Source organism: Rhinolophus sinicus, linkage group LG05, assembly GCF_036562045.2.
Source record: "Rhinolophus sinicus isolate RSC01 linkage group LG05, ASM3656204v1, whole genome shotgun sequence".
Taxonomy (NCBI): domain Eukaryota; kingdom Metazoa; phylum Chordata; class Mammalia; order Chiroptera; family Rhinolophidae; genus Rhinolophus; species Rhinolophus sinicus.
This window is the reverse complement of record NC_133755.1, coordinates 107,463,877-107,483,778: the sequence shown is the minus strand read 5'-3', so window position 1 is coordinate 107,483,778 and position 19,902 is coordinate 107,463,877.

Below are 19,902 nucleotides of genomic sequence, written 5' to 3'. Positions count from 1 at the left end.
TTCAAATGTATGCAATAAATGACCCAGAAACTAAAAGTATCTACTTGACCTAGAGCCAATGAAATATAAAATACAGAAAGAGAGAGGAATGAAGATGTTTTTATACACTCTATTATAAAACTATACATAAGTTGTAAACAATACTTTGTAAAGGCAGCCTTATCAGGAGATACTGCTGAATAATAACACTCATTTCTTTATAAATATTTAGTGTATATAGATATATATTTTTGTAATTCACACTACTTAATAGTTTCAACTTTATATATTTCAGTAGCCATATCGCTTTTGGGGGGGCCACTGCAGCATCTGAGACTCCTTCTAGAATTGGAGCAGTAAGCCATTCTGTCAGTCTGGAGACAGGCAAGAGAGCCTAGTTTCCAATACAGGCTGGAAGGATGTACACTGGCTTTCCCTTATACCTGGAACTGAGACGGCTGGCTAGTTAGCCAAACTGAGCCAATTCAATGCTGCCACCTGGAACTTTAACTCTGTTTCAACGACACAATGAATTAGGGAGGAGATTAGATTTTATTACAGTGCTGGCCGCATTCATACTGTAGAAGTTTTGATACATACTGCCAGAAAACTTCCACAAAAAAAATAAAATATATTACTTTTTTTTTTGTTTCGCTATAAGTCTTAGGAAAGATCTGAAAAGCCTCATAATCACTCAACAGATGCTATTGAGTTTTAAAGAAACACTTTGTAAACATTATAACAGGATGAAGTGCAGTCTGTTCTTTAGTTCTTAAATCAAGTTAGTCCACTGAATTTTAATGAATGTTTCATACTAGATATTTTTCATCTCAGGTATATGCATCCATTAAAATGAATAAATCTTACACTTTAGAATTTACATTTGAGAAAAGACTTTCAATTCATTTCATAGGAAAAAATAACCATAGGATCTATCAGCTCTATCCACAAATAGAGTATTGCCGTAGGAGATACAAAAAAATCCTTTTTTAGAGTGATAAAGAGGAAAATAATGTTTTATGTTGTATATAACATAAATTGCATTATTTAAACTATAATGAATTTAATTCTATTACATCACAAAAACCAGGTTGGAAAGTTTAATATACTCAGTTTCCTTTAGCACTTTAAACAAAATATCGAATTTACTACCTGTCAGAAAGATTCTGCAACTATTTTTTTTTAAATACTAACATGATTAACTTTTACTGTAAACTCTCTATCAATTTAAAAGTAATATAGTAGTTAATATTGTTTCTTGTTAACTACGATCAATTTGTAAATGCTTTTGGATATATCATTTAGGATTTCCTGATCTTAAAAAGACATGCTAAACAAAAAGGATTAAAAAAAAAGAGAGAGAGATGATTGTTTAGTATTATTTTACCATGTGCTAAGCACTGGTACTCATCATATTAGACTATAGAAATAGAATATGAAGAATTAGTCTGATGTTTTACTAATTACTGGGATGCAGTTTTTCAGGGAATTGCTCAGGATATTTAAGATGAATTTCCTGATGTGAATCTGTGTCGGACTGTTTCTCCCCTTCCTAATGCTGAAGAGATACCTTCTTTATGTGCAGCTCTGCCCGGCCCACAGATCACTGGAAATACATTGTAGACTAATTTAGGAATGCTTTATTAATAAGTAGGACATGTGATATTCTATAATAATCAGTCTTAATTCCATCTGAATGGCAGCCATCTCTCACTTCTTTATCTTAATCAGGTTCTTAATGCCCCTAACCATTCTTGAGACTGCCTTCATCCTTCAACTTGAGTCATCCACTGAAATCCTGGAAAGCAACTGAAAAATCTCTACCTTTCCCTCCTCTTAGTCTCTGTACTGTTTATACAAACTGGCTTCTTCTATCAATATGGGCAGAATTGACCCTCCAAGCTTTCTTTGGTTTCTTTGGTATTGGAACCAGTTCAACTATTTTAATGCAGACCTTCCTGTCCTTAGATCCCTTTAGAAATGGCAACATCCAACCTCATAACTGAGTGTCATATGCCAACTTTCTAATGGAAGCTAGCCTTACTTTCCTGATAGATCAAACTCATCTTTTTCTTTACTATCTTTTCTATTAATTGGATTGATTTTTCTATTAAAATTTCAGAAAAATTTAAGCCCTTTGTGCTACTTGTGTAACATTTTCCGCCTTTCTCCTCTCCTTTCTTCAATGATTTCTCCTTTCTCCTTTCTTCAGTGATTTCTTTCTTCAATGATTTCTTTAAAAATGGGAATTAGTGAGGTAGTTGGAGAAATGAGTTGGACAGGGAAACTGTGCTTTCTTTGTCTCAGGTTGATAAAAATTCTCAGTTCTTTGAACTTTTCCCCATTGGTCTTATTTTCAAAAGAACATTCATCTTTGTAGCTACCTGCTAAACTTTTCCAAGTTTTTCATACTTTATTTTTATCCTCTGTCTGAATTTTCCATTTCTATTTCAGTTATATTAACCTTATTATTTTCTGTTTTTGTAAGTTACTTCAAAACAATTTTAAAAAAGGGCTATTTTAAAACTAAACAAGTAAATATTTCTTATGAGTTTTAGAGCTCTTATGTGGCCACAACTAACTAGGAAAAAAATGACTGAAAAGAAAAATAAAATAACCTTATGATGCTAAACTCATATCATGGAAGCACATATAATTTATCACCTATCATGTTAACATACATAATTCTATAGATGATGAGCAATTAACAGGAGGAAACAACACAGTGCTTACATTCAAGATGCTTCCATTTATTAGAGTTTCTTTTTAATTCATTACAGGGAAAAATATAATAAATGGCATCATGTGCTAGTCTTCCTTGTAAATTATTATCTTTTATGTAGACTGCTATATATATATATGTGTGTATATATATATATATATATATATATATATATATATATATATATATATGTGTGTGTAAGCATTTATACACCTTTATTCCAGGTATAATTTTTAAGATAAATGACCATACCTATAATGAATGAAAACATGTTATTTAAGCATCTGTGAACATGAGCCTGACTTCTGTGGAACATAACAAATTTACTCTCCTACTGATACTAGTTAATTACTATTATCTGGGTATAATCCTCCAGTATTTTCTAGTATTTCGATTACCTTAAGAATCTATGCTTGGTCTACTTAATATCATAATAATTTCCTGGAAAATTCTATTTTATTTTATCACCAGAGCTGCTGTTTAAAACTAAGAACAGTAAAATTGAACGGTTTAATGTGGAACAAAGCAAATATATAAATTAAAGATGACAACATTATTGTTAAGTACTCTCAACCTAATCCAGGTGACTTATGTGGTTTATCAACATTGACTGCAATTTGAAGAAGATGTTCAGGGGGAAACTTAGCTGGCTACTTTAATAGGTCTCCACATGATGGCAGTATATTGGTACTATCATTACGTGCCATGATCTGCTTCTATAACTGAGTATCTGTTAATCTTAGAAATCTGATTCCATTAGTGCAGCCAGAGGCAATGCACTCAATAGTAGTTACAAGGCAAGCATAAAAATTAGAATATCAATTTTTATTTTAATAAATATTTTATAATAAGTGCTGAATGTATGTTCACTGATTATCCTTTGTTTATAGACAGATCTACATGGTAATTCAAACTGCAAACACAAGGTTTCTTAATATGCGTAGAATTTATCAAGGTAAAACATGAAGTGCTATTTATGTTTAGTATATTTTGTCTTCAAAAACACTGAAAAATGTCCATTTCCACTGACAGGTTTTCCCAACCCCACCAATTAGATATTTAGTGATGTTAAGTATCTACTACTACTACTACAACTACAACCACAACTACTACTGTCTCTCTCTACAACACTACTTCTACTAGCTATTCTTGATGTTTCCTTGGAAGGATGCTCATTAACATAACCCCTCAGGCCTCTCCATGTCTGTGTGCAGGTAGGTGCCGTCTTTCCTGTGTTGAGCCCAACCTCACAGGGCAAATCTGATTCTGATTGGCCTGGTGAGATCTGCTGCTCCATTCTGCTGACTCACTGAGACCCCACCTCACACAAATTGCTTGCTGCAGGAGGCTTTATCAGCAGCTGAACCTTATGGGAGCCGGGAGGTGGCAGCTGGCCTCAGAATATCCTGACTATTTGAGGAGCTACCCCTGAACCAGTACTGGTGGCAGCCATCTTCAATTCATAGGATGGTCTCCTACACACCTCCAGTATAGCACAGGCAGCAACCAACCATGGATAGCTCCTACCAGGTAGTCCCTGGCCAGTCACAGGGAATGGCTGACCCAAACCTGCAATGCAGCCCCGACCAAGAAGCCCCGGAGCCAACATACTGGGAGATTGGCTTCAGATCACAGCAGAGCACCACTAAATTAACCCCATGTGTGGCACACACAAAAGGTGGTTTCAACAGGCACCAGAGCCCACTGAGGCGAGTCCTGCTCCAAGGGTAAGCCACCAACAAAGCAGCTCATAAGTTGAGGATGTGGCCAAAACCCACAGCCAGTCAGCCTGAGGGTCAATACCACCCAGTGACATGCCAACAGGAATCAAGGCTCAACTATAACAGGAAGGCACACACGGTTCACACAGGGACACTCCTGGAGCATCTAGCTCAGGTGACCAGGGAGAGTGACACTGGACTCCACAGTTTAGTGGTTACCAGAAGGTAAGGGGGTAGGAGGGATGGTAGAAGAGGGTAAAGGAGGTCAAATATATGGTGATGGGAGGAGAACCGACTCTGAGTGGTGAACATACAATGTGATATATATATATGATGCATTATAGAAATATACACTTGAAACCTATGTAATTTTACTAACCATTGTCACTGTCGTGCAGGGTCTCTGGTCCTGCTACCCGCACAAGAACGTAGCATATGGTGAGGCCAAAAAGGGACACCAACGGAGCCATGGAAGGGGGGTTCATTCCACTATATTCTTGATGGCGGCTGGGTTGCAGATATAGAAAGCAGCCTCTACAGGATGCGCAATCTTCTGTCCGCTTCTCTGCCAACCAAACAACCAGCCCCCCAACGTAGCCACAGCAGTTATATCAGTGGCTAATGACTAACCGGTAACAGCGGATGGCCAACTAGTCACAGCTGATGGCCATCTACTACCCGAGTCAACACCTTTCCACATGAGGCCAAGAGCCTGGAAACTACTCTCTGGGACTCTGTCCCCACAGCCATCCCAATAAATCTAATAATAAGAAAAAGAAACTTGAAAACATTACCAAAAAAAAAAAGAAAGAAAGAAAGAAAAAGAAAATCAAAAAGAAAGAAAGATCAGGTAAACACACCAACATCTTTCAAAAGTTGGACGAAGTCGTGAAATATAGCTAGAGATATACAAATAGAGAGAAGCATACTAAAAAACAAGCACACACACACACACACACACACACACAAAATCAATAAAAGACCCAGAAACACAGTCATTAAAAAAATTAATACAACCTGGGGAGATAAACATCAAAATTTTAAACACTAAAATAAAATAGAGGTCTACATAGAGAGACAGATAGTGATGCAGGCAGAGAAAGCCTCCACACCAAAAAGGGATCAAGAAAGCACACAGAGAGACACAATGAGCAATAAAAATGGGGGGGGGGAAGTGAGAAATTCTGAAATGGAAACTTAAAAAATGAAAACTAACATAGGTAAATAGAGAACTAGACCAAAAAAAATCACATACCTCTGCAGTTTGAGGTATTAGAAACCAGTAAGTGTCTTTTGAAAGTTAAAACATGCAAAGATGCTTATAAAGAGAAAGAATGAACTGTGAAAGTTACAGGTGCCTGGGAAGAAACTGTAGATAAAGAACTCACCCTTTCTGAGGGGTAGGAGAGGTCTGTGAGCAGGTGCTCAGGCATAGCTATTGGGTCACCAGGACGACTAGCAGCTGAGTGTCCAAAGTCTTTCCCTGGGGCTCTGAATCACTGGGCAAAATAGCAGTAGTCTGTCCTAAAGCAGTGATTCTCAATGTGATTATTTTATCCTTCTCTAGGAAACATCTGGAAATAGCTGGAGATTTTCTTTTTTTATTGTGACAACTGGAGTTTGTGTTTGTGTACAGGGATCTACTAGGAGGAGGACAGAGACACAGCTAAATAACCTACAATGTATAACACAGTCTACCCCCAAACAGCACTACCTAGTCCAAAATGTCAATGGTGTGGCTATTGAGGAACCTCATCCTTTGGTGTATTCTCACAAGGAGAAAATCCTTTCCAGTCATATGTAAATTATAATTTGTCATCTTTGAAACAGAATCAAGAATTTGCATGTAAATGTCTCATAAATTATCCCTTTCCACCCTCTTCATTTTGAGGTGAGGGAGCAAGCACTGAAAGAGACCTGAGGCAGCCCATCCAAAGACATGCATCTTGCTACTATTAACCAATTGAGCCATTTTGTTTACATAATTGTTCATGTGTGGATTTCCTCTTTTCAGTCAGTGAAACAGTCCTACCTAATTCATAGAAACAGATACAGAGAGGCAGCCAAAATGAGACAACAAAGAAATGCGTCCCAAATAAAAGAACAGGAGAAAACTCCAGAGAAAGAACCAATTAAAATGGAGGCAAGCAACCTATCAGACACAGAGTTCAAAACAATGGTTAAAAGGATGCTCAAGAAACTTAGTGAGAACTTCAACAAAGTGATAGCAAGCTTAAAAAAGGACATAGAAAACATAGAACACAACCAGTCAAAAGTGAAGAATACAATAACAGAAATAAATGCACTAGAAAGAATCACCAGAAGACTAGATGAAGCAGAGGATCAAATCAGCTGTTTGGAAGACAAGGTAGCAGAAAACATCCAATGGGAACCGCAAAAAGAAAATAATAATCCAAAAAATGAGGATAGGTTAGAGACCTCTGGGATGACATCAAGCATCACAACATTCACATCATAGAAGTACCCTTCCCCATTTACACTCTAGTAACCACTAAATTGTACTCTGTGTCTATGAGTTTTTGTTTGTTTGTCTTGTCCTTTGTTGCTTTCAGTTTTATATCCCACACATGAGTGAAGCCATATGGGTCTTGACTTTTTCTGTCTGACTTATTTTGCTTTGCATGATAATAAACTTAAATACATCCATGTTGTTGCAAATGGTCCTATTTCATCTTTTCTTATGGGAGAGGAGTATTGCACTGTATATATATATATATATATATACCACATCTTCTTTATCCAATCATCTATCAAAGGACACTTTGCTCGTTTCCATGTCTTGGGCACCATAAATTATGTTGAAATGAACATTGGAGTACATATATCTTTACAAATAAATGTTGTCAGATTTTTTGGGTAGATACCCAGGAGATGGATTGCTGGGTCATATGGTAATGCTATTCTTAAATTTTTAGGAACCTCTATACTGTTTCCATAGCACCTGTAACCAATTTACATTCCAACCAATAGTGTATGAGAGTTCCTTTTTCTCCACAGCCTCTCCAATGCCCTATTTGTGATTGTCTTTTTTTCCATTTTATTTTAATATTTTTTAAAAATTTGTTGGGGTGACATTGGTTAATAAAATTATATAGGTTTTAAGTGTGCAATTCTATAATACATCATTTATATGTTTAATTATGTGTTCATCACCCAGAGTCAGTTTTCCTACTATTACCATATATTTGGAACCCTTTAACAATTCCTATGACCTCTTAGTCCCTTACTCCCTGGTAAACACTAAATTTTTGTCTATGATTTTTGTTTGTTGGTTTCGGTTTTATATACCACATATGAGTGAAGTCAGATGGTTCTCCACTTTCTCTCTCTGACTTACTTTGCTTAACATGATAATTTCAAGACCATCCAGGTTGTAGCAAATGGCAGTATTTAATCTTGTCTTATGACCGAGTAATATTCCATTGTATACTTGTATATGTACCACATCTTCTTTATCCAATTATCTATTGAAGGACACTTTTGTTGTATCCATGTCTTGGCCACTGTGAATAATGATGCAATGAACACAGGAGTACATATATAGAGGGTGCCAAAAAAAATGTATACACATTTTAAGAAAGAAAAAAACTGTATTAAAATTACCCTGATGTTAACCACTTTGAGCACCTCCTGTAATTGCAGAAGTCAAACGTGACTTGTATTCATCTTTTGTTATATGTTATTACAATTTTAATAGTTTTTTTTCCTTTCTTAAAATTTTTATACATATTTTTGGCATCCTCTGTATATTTACAGATAAATCTTTTCAGATTTTTGCAGGTAGATATCTAGGAGAGGGATCGCTAGGTCATGTAGTAATTATATTTTTAATTTTTTGAGGAACTTCCATTCTGTTTCCCATAGTGGCTGTACCAATTTACATTCCCACCAGCAATACATGAGTGTCCCACAACCTCTCCAACACTAGTTATTACTTAGTGTGAGGTAGTATCTTATTGTGGTTTAGATTTGCATTTCCCTAATAGCTAGTGAAGTTGAGCATTTTTTCTTTTTTCCATATATCTGTTGGCCTTTTGTTTGTTTTCCTGGGAGAAATGTCTGTTGAGGACCTCTGCCTATTTTTTAAAATTGGATTGCTTTCTTTTTGGTTTGTTTTTTTATTGTTGAGTTGTATGAGTTCTTTATATATTTTGGATATTAGCCCCTTATTGAAGGTGTCATGTGTAAGTATCTTCTCCCATTCAATTGGTTGCCTCTTTGTTTTGTTGACTGTTTCTTTTGCTCTATAAAAACTTTTAGTTTGATATAGTCTTTTATTTATTTTTGCTTTTACTTCCTTTGCCTTTGAGGTCAAATTCATACAATTTTCTCTGAACCCAAGGTCCATCAGTTTGGAGCCTAAGCTTTCTTCTATGCAATTTACTGTTTCAGGTATTGTGTTTAGGCCTTTCATTCATTTTGAGTGAATTTTGGTGCACGGTTACAGCTAGTAGTGTAGTTTATCGAAGAGGCTTTCTTTTCCCCACTGCATTGTTTTGGTTCCTTTGTTGAAACTACAAAAAGAAATTGGAAAAACCACAAGTAAGTGGAGATTAAACAAACTGCTACTAGAGAATGACTGGGTCAAAGAAGACATAAAAGGAGACATCAAAAGATACATAGAATCAAATGAGAATAGAAATACATCATATCAAAATTATTGATATGCTGCAAAAGTACTATTAGGAGGGAAATTTATATCATTACAGAACTATGTCAAAAAACAAAACAAAACAAAAATCTCAAATAAACAACAAAACATTACATTTTACAGAGTAGAACAAGAAGAGCAAATAAAACCCAAAGTCAGCCTATGGAAGGGCATATTAAAAATTATAGCAGAATTAAACGTCACGGAGAACAAAAAGACAATTGAAAAAATTAATCCAACTAAAAACTGGTTCTTTGCAAAATTAGTAAAATAGACAAATCCCTGGCTAGATTTACTAAGGAAAATAGAGAAAAGACATAAATAAACAAAATCAGAAATGAAAGAGAAGAAATTATAATGAATACCACAGAAATACAAAGGATCATACAAGAATACTATGGAAGACTATAATATGCACCAAATTCAATAACCTAGAAAAAAATGAAAAAGTTCTCAGAAATATCTAACATTCTTGGACTGAATCACGAAGAACTAGAAAATCTAAATAGACTGATCAACAGTGAGGAAATTAAAACAAACATCCAAACCTCCCGAAAAGCAAAAGTCCAGGACCAGATGGCTTCACTAGTGAATTCTACCAACCATTCAAAGATGATTTAATACCAGTCCTCCTCAAATTCTTCCAAAAAATTGAAGAAGAGGCAATACTCCTTAACTCATTTTATGAGATCAACATTACCCTGATACCGAAACCTGGTATGGATGACACACACGCACAAAAAAATTGCAGACCAATATCTCTGATTAATAGACACAAAATTCCTAAAAACTTCTGGTAAACAGAATACAACAATACATAAAAAAGATTATGTATTGTGATCAAGTGAGGTTCGTTCTGGAGCACAAGGATGTCTCACCAAATGCAAATTGATCAATTTACTACACCACATACACAAAATAAAGACAAAGATCATGCGATTATATCAATATATGCAGAAAAAGCGTTTGACAAGCTACAACATCCATTTACAATTAAAACACTTAATGAAATGGGCATAGAAGAAAAATAACTCACTATAATAAAGGCCATATATGACAAACACTCAGCTTATATTATTATACTTAATGGTAAAAAACTGAAAGCTTTTCCTCCACCATCAGGAAGAAGACAGCAATGTCCCCTCTCACCACTGCTATTCAACATAGTATTGGAAGTCCTAGCCAGAGTAATCAGGCAAGAGAAAGATATTAAATGCATCCACATTGGGAATGAAAAAGTTAAATTGTCACCTTTTGAAGAAGACATGATTCTTACATAGAAAACATTAAAGTCTCCACAAAAAAAAAACTATTAGAAACAAAAAGCAAATACAGTAACATTGCAAGATATAAAATCAATGTCCAAAATACATTGCATTTCTATATGCTAACAATAAAATTTTAGAAAATGAAATGAAAAACAATTTTCTTTGCAATTGCAACAAAATAATAAAATACCTAGAAATAAACTTAACAAAGGATGTAAAGGACCTATACACTGAAAACTATAAGGCATTACTAAAATAAATAGAAGAAGTGATCCTCCTCATAAGTCTAGTGCCCATCTCAACGCACACATAGTTTTTACAATATTGACTATATTCCCCACACTGTATTTCACATCCCCATGACCATTTTATGATGACCAATTGGTACTTCCTAATCCCTTTGTCTTTCTTATCCATCTCTCCAACCTTCCTATCATCTAGCAACCATCAGTTTGTTCTCTGTATCAATGAGTCTATTTCTGTTTTGTTTTCCCATTTATTCTGTTCGTTAGATTCTGCATATAACTGAAATGATACGGTATTTGTCTTTCTCAGTCTGACTTACTTCACTTAGCATAAATCCTCTAGGTCCATCCTAGATGATTGTTGTTGCAAATGCTAACATTTCATTCCTTTTTATGAAAGAGTGATGCTCCATTTTATACATGTATCACAATTTATTTATCCAATTGTCTACTGACGGGCATATCAGTTGTTTCCATATTTTGGCTATTGTGAATAGCACTGCAATAAACATATAGGCATATATATTTTTTTCAAATTAATGTTTTGGATTTCCTTGGATAAATACCCAGGCTCGGAGATTCTGGGTCATAAGGTAGTTCTATTTTTAACTTTTTGAGCAATCTCCATACTGCTTTTCATAGTAATTGAACCAATCTGCAATCCCACCAACAGTGCACAACTATATAAATGGCTAACCACTGCACTGTACACCTGAAACTAACATGGAATAATATTGAACATCAACCATAATTAAATACACACACACACATATATAAACACACACATATATAATATGTGTGTGTGTGTGTATATATATATATATATATATATATATATATATATATATATATATGTATATATTCACCGGATATAAAGTACAGCATAGGGAATATAGTCAACCATATTTCAATAACTATGTACAATGTCAGATGAGTAGTAGACTTGTTAGGGTTAACATTCTGTGAGTGTATACATGTCTAAGCATATGGTTTTGTACACCTGAAACTAATATATATATATATATATATATATATATATATATATATATATATATATAGTTATATCAACCATAGTTAGATGAAAATGCATCATAAATTTAAAAATTCAATTTTAAAGAACTGGAGAAAAACCCCCAAAATCTTAAAAATGAAATATAAAGCTTTACACTTCTGAAAGAATGAAAGAAAGAAAGAGAGAGAGATAGAGAGAGAGAGAGAGAGAGAGAGAGAGAGAGAGAGAGAAAGAAAGAAAGAAAGAAAGAAAGAAAGAAATCGAAGAAGAAACAAAGAAATGATGGATTGAAAGAATCAAGATAGTTAAAATGGCCATATTACTCAAAGCAATGTACAGATTTAATGCAATCACCATCAAAATTCCAATGGCATTTTTTTCAAGAAATAGAACAAAAATATCAGCAGATTTCTATGGAATCACAAAAGAACTCGAATAAGCAAAGCAATCCTAAGGAAAAAGAACAATGCTGCAGGTATCACACTCCCTGATTTCAATTTACACTACAATCTGACAATAATCAAAACAGCATGGTATTGGCAGAAAAACAGACACACAGACCAATAGAATATAATTGAGAACCCAGAAATAAACTCACATACATAATGGCAGATAATTTTTGACTGATTTTTTTTTTCTTTTTTTGGGGGGATCTTTATTTATTTATTTTTTTATTAGTTTCAGGTGCACAAGACAAAGCAATACTTAGACGTTTGTCATTTATATCCCTCACACTGTGTGAACCCCCCTCCCCCCATCCACTATCCCTCTGTATGTTCCCCAAATTAGTTTTCAAACCCCCATGACCATCTTGTGGTTACCGACTATTTTTCAAAACCTCTCACCTTCCCCTTATTCCCACCCCCCCGCCCCTCTAGCAACCCTCTGTTTTTCCTCCATGTTTCCAAAACTGTCTCTGATTAGTTCATTCACTTATTCTTTTCTTTAGATTCCGCATATAAGTGAGATCATATGGTATTTGTCTTTCTCTTTCTGACTTATTTCACTTAACATAATGATCTCTAGGTCCATCCATGTTGTTGCAAATGGTAAGATTTCTTTCTTCTTTATGGCTGCATAATACTAAAGATGTGATTCTAGATTAAATATGATGCTCAATCAAAATGAATCATTTATAATACAAGTCATTTCCTTATATATTTTAAAGCTAAATATAACTCTGAAATATTATTACTTTTTAAATTATAATACCATAATTGAGTACTGCATAGTTATGCAAGTTAAATTGTACACACACACACACACACACACATACATACACACACAGACACACACACAATTAGAAACAAGAGGAAATTATTACATCTTATAACAGTAATGTTTTAAATTCTTTTTCTCCTGTTTTCCTTTTTCTTAATGCACAATATCATCATCATCAGGAAGGTTCATGAAATAACCAGAGTCCATATCCAGAAGTATTAGAATTTTGCCAGTACATGTATATTATTTTTTCTACTGAATTATAATATTTCAAACAGGCCCTTATTTGCAAATCATTTTTAGTATGTGGTGATTTCAAGTATTTCAGGCTTAGGTTCTTCTGCCCCTCAGGCTCAGACTCTCATTCAAGCAGATAAGTATTGATTTATACATAAACACTTAACTAGACGAGTATGGTATCTATTTATAAAAGCTTGCAGTAGTCTAGTATAACATAAAGCATTCCCACTTAATCTATTTGTCTATAAATGTAAATTTTTGTCTTTCACATTTCTGAAAACAGTATGAACCAATTGTTAAGAACAAGCTCTGAAACAAAATGCCCTATTTTTCTAGCAAATGTTAACAGGTCAATTCAAATTGTTATAACTGATTTTTAAGTAGAAATCCTCAAAGTGCCCCACATTTCTGAATAATTTCTTTAAGATCTTGTGGCATTTCATAATCGACATTAAGACTATTTGTATATCTCCCCTTTTATTTGTTGTTCTGAGTTTTCTCATTTCTCCTAATTTTCTTTGTGATAGTCACTGGAAAAGCATACTATTTCACATGAAGAAATACCATGTTCACCCTTTCATAAAAAAATTGATAAATTTTGTGCTTTCATCTTCATTCTACTTAGACATTGTCAAATGTAATTATGCCCTCAGAAGGGTCTTCTAACTCATCAATGGTTTTTTTCTGTTTGCATAGTAGAAATCTACAATGCTTTTACTTGACAAATTAAAGAAGAAAAGGTAGGCACTTTATTATAGGTTACTTAACAAGTGAATGTGTGGGCAATACCATCTGATCCTTTTTTTTTTTTCCTTTTCCATCATATGATGCTAGCAAATATGGTTATAAAATTAGTTAAGGAAGATAATCCTTAGTAACTCAAAACTGAATCTGAATTAAAATATTATTATTTGACTGACCTTTAAAAATAACCTGTACTCTATAAATCATTTATTTTAGAATTGCAGATGAAAGTACATTTGAAATAATCCAGCTTTGAAGCTCAGCTCCTCTGTAAAATATAGGTTAGATGTAATTCGACCACGCATGCTTTAGAAACACAGCCTAAAGAAAAAGTGTTCCTTAATTCTGTCCAATAAAAAGCTTAATTTAGACCATGAGAACATTAAATTCTTTTTACAATGATCATTTATGATGTTATCCCAACTGCTACATTCATATGCTGCCAATGGTAACAAAAAGCTTTCCAGCAAACACATAATGAAAACACTCCTGATGCCATATTGTACTGACAATAGATACCCACCTTCTCCTATACCAAATTGCATTGTTTGTGGACTTTTAAGACCTTTTTGTCTTTTGATGTTTTTTTGATTCATTATCCTTTCTTTATATTTTTGGATATTTGAGTTAAGAGTGCTAGTGTTATTTGTAAAACTAAGATTCATTAGTTTAATGAATCTCTTAATGTGAGACAACATATTCGAAAATAGGTAGAATTCACATATTATGAAGAAGGAAAGCATCTAAATTCACTAACTTTTTGTAAATATTAATCAAATGTGATAAGGAGAGGGAATCTAATTTGAAGATCTATTTGCATAAATAATACAAGGTTCTAGGCCTTGGTGCATATTACAGTTACATTTTGAGTACTTTAAGAATCATCAAGGTTCCATCTCCAAATATTCTGATTCACTAAGTCTTGGATGGGTCCAGAACATCTGTCTTTCTAAATATACCTCAGTAATTTTAATGTACAGCTTGCTTTGAAAACTATTGAAATCCTTTAATACTAGGAATTAATATTATGTAACAGTGTTTATTTGTGTAGTATGAAAGTATATTAAAAAACGATTATTTCTCATGACACATTGATCCTATGCTTACTGTTATAGTATTAGATATTTGGGTAATTCTTTCTGTGGATTCTGACAGTAAAAAAAATAGAGATATACCACAATTCGACTAATTAAGTTACATAATTTGAGAAGCAAAAGTGTTGCTTAAGCCAATGGGGTGAGCTTTTACACTGAAGCTTGATGAATAGTATTAAAATAGAATACATCAGAGGTCAGTAAGGTAAGCGGAATATTATCCTTAACCCCATCGCAAAATGTCAAGTTGCAAATCCCTAGAACCTATGAATGTGTTACAATACACAACAAAATGGCATTAAGATTTCGGATGGAATTCAGGCTGCTAATCAGTTGACTTTATGATACAAATATTATCCTGGTTTATCTGAGTGGGCCCAGTGTAATGACAAGGGTCCTTACAAATGGAAGAGGGAGGCAAAAGAGGAGGTCTGAGTGATGCAATACGAGAAGGATCTGAGCTGCTATTGCTGATTTTGAAGACGGACGAATGGAGCCGTGAATCATAGAATACAGCAGCCTCCAGAAGCTGAAAAGGCAAAGAAATATATTTCCCCCTAGAACCTCTGGAAAGGAATGCGGCCTTGCAGACACGTTGATTTTAGCTCAGTAAAACACATTTCAGACCTCTAACCTATGGATGTGTAAAATAATACATTTTACACCACAGAGTTTGCTATAATTTGTTATAGCAGCAATAGAAAACTAAATCAGTAGATCGTCATAGTAATAAAGTGGGGACTAGGGAAACCAAATTTGTCAATGCTCATCACGTATTCTCAGGAAGAGAGTAAAAATTAATCTGCGAGCATGTGTAATCCAGGAACTAAAGTGATCCTGTGTGTCTTTCAAGGTAGAGATAGCCCAAGTAATTTCCACCATTGTACAAAGTATCACTTGAGACTGTTCTCTTCGTTCCTTTCTTTTCGTTTTTTTCTTCTTTTCTTTTCTTTTCTCTTCTCTTCTCTTCTCTTCTCTTCTCTTCTCTTCTCTTCTCTTCTCTTCTCTTCTCTTTTTTCTTTTCTTTTCTTCTCTTCTCTTCTCTTCTCTTCTCTTCTCTTCTCTTCTCTTCTCTTCTCTTCTCTTCTCTTTTTTCTTTTCTTTTCTTTTCTTTTCTTTTCTTTTCTTTTCTTTTCTTTTCTTTTCTTTTCTTTTCTTTTCTTTTCTTTTCTTTTCTTTTCTTTTTCTTTGCTTCCCCTTCCTTCCTTGCTGCTTTCCTTCCTTCATCATTCTTTCTTTTTGTCTTTATTTTATTCTCTCTCTCTCTCTCTCTCTCTCTCTCTCTCTCCTTCCCTCCCTCCTTCCCTCCCTCTCTCTTTTATTCTCTATTCACTTAGGGAACTTTTAATTGCTAATTTAATGTTCCATGTAACTTTTCTCAGAAAAACAATACATATAGTTCTTGTCATTAGAAAGACTGCTCCCTATTAAAAATTTGACAAATATACTTTCAGCTATATATCAATCTGTATGAAGTTAGTCAAAGTTACTTTCGTTCTTATAAATGTTTCACCATGACTGAAAAAATACCTACTCCTTTTAGGAGTGGAATTTTATCAAAAAAGTAGATTTGCAATCGTTTTTCTTTTGACACATAAAATTCAGTACAAAAATATCAATCCATTTTTAGATCACCTTGGTGTCTTACTATTCATAAAGATATTGATAATCAATTTACAAGACAGTTTTACAGTGAATTAAATATTCCTTGTATACAATCAAACATATGTTCTTCTTTTTACTTCTTTCACTACTTTCAGTGCATATATTTAGTATGCTTAATTTTTTTTTTATTACAGTCATATAGTTTTGTGTTGTTTTGTTTTTTGAATCATATAGGTAGGCCCTAGCTTCATAAGCAGAGGCAGGGACACCTACTTTTTAGTGTCTTCCAACATGCAGTGACATGCGGTAGTTTTGCTTTAAACAAATGCTCTTTTAATGTGATAATTCCCATTCATTAGCTTACATGTTGCATCATGTATTTCAATTGTCCCTTAATAGTAGTAGGTCAACAGAATTATACTAAACGTAAAACAAACAAACAAACATACCAACATAATTTTTAAGTAAAAAAATCGTTTGATAATTGGTTACTAAGAATAAATTAAGGAGACTTCTTTATTTTTTTACTGCAAGTGTTTCTTTGGTTTGACTCTATACTGCTATCATACTTTTTTATTTTTATGATTATAATTAACACAGCCTTATCATTGTGTGGTGATAAGAAACAGGACTTGCATGAATGAAGTAAATAAGAATTAGCATGACATCATACATTATGATATTTAGTTGGTCCTACAATCCTCTCTCTAGTTACATGATAGAGTAAGTGCTTATTATTGGCCATAATGACTGATATAAGATTTACCTGAGTCTCTTTTCCTATTTTTCCCTCTAATGGAGTGACTGTTGAATTGCAAAATGATCAAAGTATGGCAAAGTCCAACTAGGAAATCAGTCATGATACCTGAGAGACCGATAAACTATGATTCACTGTGAGAAACATTGTCGCCTATTAATTTTCCCTTCAAACAGATTTATTGGCCACCATAAGAGACATGAGAATCAGTAACTATGTCGGTATTCTTCACTCATCAGAGAGTTTCCTGACCATTCACACTGTATTCTGTGCATGTCTTTCCACTTCTTCACTATTGTTTTCCAGGAATAATTTTTTTTTTTTTTTTTTTTTGAGATTTTTCAACCCCCTTGAGCAGAATTTGTTCTTATATTCTCTCAATGTACTCTATTATCTTTTACTCTCTCTCCAAAATCATTTTTCTCTTATATTCTAACATCCTCTCATTATTAATTCCAGGAGGTTATAGGCACTTCCTCTGGAGTCCATACCACTTCAACTCCTTAATTCGTTTCTTCCTATTAAGGATAATTAAGTCTAGATGTTGTCAATTCCACTCCCAGATTTTAGGATTTGAGAGATAAAATGTTTATCAAGTCAAATAAAAATTTTGGATTATTTGCTATTAGAGTGTGAGGCTTTTTCTATGTCTATAACAAATGACTTCCTATACTAGGTATTTATTATCATTCATTTTGAATTTTTACTTGTTCATTCATTACATATGTATATATGTATATGTACACATATACATATATACATACTGTGTTTCCCAAAAAAGAAGACCTAACCAGACAATGAGCTCTAATACGTCTTTTGGAGCAAAAATTAATGTAAGACCCGGTATTATATGTATTATATTATATATTATATAAGACCTGGTATTATATTATATTATATTATATTATATTATATTATATTATATTATCCAGTCTTATATTATAGTAAAATAAGACTGGGTCTTATATTAAGTTTTGCTCCAAAAGATACATTAGAGCTGATTGTCCGGCTTGGTCTTATTTTCAGAGAAACGTGGTATATAAATATATGTGTGCATGTATACTACATATAAGAATGTAACATATACATAATGCCAACTAATTTTCAGTCACTAAATTAGTTTTATACTTATCCTTTGATATGAAAGAAGAAGACTCCTTCCTTCTTTGACAGCTTAATTAAGATGACTTATTTTGTCAAATATGAAAAAGAAATAAATTTTGGTACATATTTATTTGACTAAATATAAACATTTATTTCTCTTTCTTTGCTGTTTTATAGGTATGCCCAGAGGCATTGAGCACATTTTCGTAAATTAAAAGTAAGTCTGTCTGTGGGATGTTGATAACAGACAAGACTATTGCCATCTATACCACCTGCATCTGGGAGAAGGGGAGGTTTATCTTTAACCACAGGTAGAAGGGGCGGTTTATCTTTAACGACAGGTTTCCCCTAGTTTAGTTAAATATGAAAGTCAACTCATTAATGTTTCTGCCTGGAAACTTTTATATTTGAATATTAGATTGAATGACAATGATGTAAATTTACTTAACCAAAGTATTTTTGTTGTTCAAAGTATTTTATTGATTAATGAAATAAAAGACTGGGACTCAATGAACAATGTTCATAAAAAGTATTTTAAAATATATCTGAAATATTGGTTTTATCCAACCCTTGAATCCTGAAAGAGAAAAACCCTGGATTAAACAAGACTATTTTACTATTTTAATAAAAATCTTAATCATTTCTAGTGAAATATCTGAATGTCCAATTAAATGCAGGCTTTTTTGATTTATAATGAATAAACCCTAAGTCACTTGGCTTTTAAGTTTATTAACAATTGGGCAAAATATAAGGCTATAAAAATGTCATAGGTGAGGTGGAGACTTAATGCAATCCTTTTATTTATTTATTTATTTATTTATTTATTTATTTATTTATTATTTAGGCTGAATTACCTTAAACCTTAGTTCAAAGTGTGTGTGTGTGTGTGTGTGTGTGTGTGTGTGTGTTTGTGTGTGTGACTTGATTATACTGGTTAGGAGACTTTATACATCATTAAAAATATTTAGAATTATCAACTACTTAAAGCAGCACTAAACATGACAGACTTTAAAGAATGCACTTGCACCCTGCCTTATTCAGGTCTTTCAATGGAATGTCTGGAAATGCGTGCTCTCTGAAAAATGAAAAATACTCTGTTCCCTAAAGTGTGTATTTAAGAACCATTCACAAGAGTATCCAATTTCATCTCATGTTTAACCACAGTTAAAGCATCTGACAGAGCAGAAAGTGTTTGGGGTCAAACAAGATGACTTATTGAGTTCCTCTACCAAACTTAGATAATAAATAAGAAATTGTGATGTGAAGAACACTTGGGAATTCTCAACATAATTATAGCTGTTTTTTTGTTTGTTTGTTTGTTTGTTGTGTGTGTGTGTGTGTGTGTGTGTGTTTTCCTTCTTTTTTTCCCCCACTGTTGCTGAGAAGTAGAAATTCTGAATTTTAATTTATGGAATAAAAGTGACACAACAACTTGGCAAGATTTTGTGAGTATTTTTAAAAGATTGGGGAAGTATGCTGAAAAAAATAAGCGTACAAAACAGATATTAGCAAAATACT